The sequence below is a fragment of the Amphimedon queenslandica genome, unplaced genomic scaffold (genome assembly GCF_000090795.2).
Source record: "Amphimedon queenslandica unplaced genomic scaffold, v1.1 AMPQUscaffold_12655, whole genome shotgun sequence".
In the NCBI taxonomy this organism is placed as follows: domain Eukaryota; kingdom Metazoa; phylum Porifera; class Demospongiae; order Haplosclerida; family Niphatidae; genus Amphimedon; species Amphimedon queenslandica.
The window spans coordinates 3,592-5,872 of NW_003547109.1; the positions used below are offsets into that span (position 1 = coordinate 3,592).

At 35.4% G+C, this 2,281-nt stretch overlaps 1 long non-coding RNA gene across 1 annotated transcript; it reads left to right on the forward strand.

Moving 5' to 3' along the window:
• Positions 1-755: 755 nt before the first annotated feature.
• LOC109587208 (uncharacterized) lies at positions 756-2,115 on the forward strand. Its single transcript, XR_002187445.1, has 3 exons — positions 756-857; positions 1,897-1,992; positions 2,081-2,115. It is a non-coding gene; the product is annotated as an uncharacterized LOC109587208 (long non-coding RNA).
• Positions 2,116-2,281: the final 166 nt, after the last annotated feature.

A 2,281-nucleotide genomic window follows, 5' to 3' on the forward strand; every position in this document is an offset into this window, starting at 1 on the left:
TGCTGCATTTTATTACTAAATTTTCTTTGCCTTTCTCTCCATACCCTTCTTTTTGCTTCATATCAACTGTTTCTTTCAGCTCTCCATTTAGAAAGTCAGTTTTGACATCTGATGCAGTTTCTAAGATTTTGTAGAATAAATCTTCATAAATACGTTGCAAACTGTACCACTTGGCAATAGATATGTAGAATTTTGCGATTTTAATTCTTGTGACTGCCGCAAAAATGAACCAGTATACGGTATCTTTATAAGGTGATTCAACCCTATTTTTCTCCAGACTACATGCCATTTGATACTATAAGCAGTAGTTTTGATTAAGTCCACCAACATTTTAAATAAATCCCCATGTGACAGAGCTACGCACCATGTAATGGCAATTCAAAAGGTACAAACAACAGTAAGTACCCCAGCATTTAGATTGTCCCAAATAGCCTTAATTGTTTGAGTACAGTTTGGACAACCCGTTGGTCACATGTTTGAATCCACTTACAGGCCATTTTATTATTCTATGTGAATTTTTTCCTGTTGATCACAATTTTTAGTCAGCCTTCACTGTGTTTTACTATAGTATGGGATTGTTTTGGCAACAAGAATTAGTGTATCATCTGTACTGCTTGAGTGCCACAGGCCTACCCTGGTGTATTGAGTACATGTTTTATTAACAGATTGACAATGCATCTTGTTAAATTTGCATTTCAACCTCATGTAGTTAATTGGGAAAGTATTATAGTTTTATTTTCTTATTACAGGAAAGAAATACTGCTCTTATTGTATCAGCAAGAGGAGGACACTATGAGATTGTAAAAGTACTGCTGGATAATGGAGCTGATCCAAACTTAGACCAAGAATTGTTTTATGTTAGTATTTTGTATGCATTGCATGTGTACCTCATACTGTATAGCCGGAAACTTTGGCGGTTTTGCATCAAAACTGTCTAAATATAATATTGGTGGTCATTTAATTTGGCGGTTGACTATCTTGTGTTTTCTTTAAGCACACTCAGCTCTTCTTGAAGCTGCTCCTTGGCAGTTCTTGCCCACAGTCTTGACTCTGACTGAAATAGTGAGAAATACTGCCATTTTTCAGTATAATGAACCCGCCCATAAAATTGCAATTATTATTGGCAGTTATATAATTGGCGGTTTTATTTTGAACTGCCAATCCGCCAAATTTAATTCTCCGCCAAATTTAATTCTCCGCCAAATTTTCCGGCTATACGGTAGTATCATTTACATGTATACTAACAATGATCAGGAATCATGATACATTTTAGCTTGTGTACTCAAGATAGCTTAAACCTTAGAAATTACAAAAACACATGGACTAAATGAGTGCAGTCCCTTCACACAACAGAAATAATACTACCAAGTTGAATTCCCCACCCAATATAAAGTTTAACCTTACAAAGAGCCACTATACAGTAATTAAAGTTTGGCTTGTGTCACTGTTTCTTGTTACTGCATGATGTTCACTTCATTAGTTCATGTCCATATTATGTGTAGTGTAATGTAACATTCTAAAACTCACTGTGTATACAAGTGCATGTACATGTACCGTATTTCCTTAAATAAAAGCCCGGGCGTCTATTTCCTAAAATGATACTTGGACATCCAAAAAATATATAAAAAATTTAAAAAACTTTGGCCCAGAGCGGGATTCGAACCCGTGGCCTCAAGCTTTTGACATCTAGAACTTCAGGCATGCCCACTAGACTACTGAGTCACTCCTAGGCTGGTGTTGCGTATTTATAGTTTAATTCTATTGCTACCCCGGCGTTTATTCGAATACGGCTTCTATTTAAGGAAATACGGTACCTTGTATATGTACACATACATCTCCATGTTGCTTTTGTGTGTTTAACTTTAACATTTGCATATTCTTACATTGTTACTATAGTTTAATTCACCACTGATTGAAGCAGCAGCAAAAGGACATTATCAAGTGGTGGAACTTTTATTAACCAAAGGAGCTGATCCAAACTTTACAAGTAAAGTGAGTTACTAACAACATGATAATACATACATGTATACAATAGCTATAAATGGTATCATAACACTTGGCATAAATCTTACATGTTTAGTATACTGGTACACCACTGACTGTAGCAGCAAAAAAGGATATCATCTTGTAGTTGAACTTTTATTATCCAAAGGAGCTAATCCATGCTGTATAGGAGGAAATTTTGGAGGAACTTAAATTTTGCAAGTTTGGCATTTTGAAAGCCATTCACCAAAACAAAAATCTGACATTTTGAGCCATTATATGCATGCTCAATAGCACA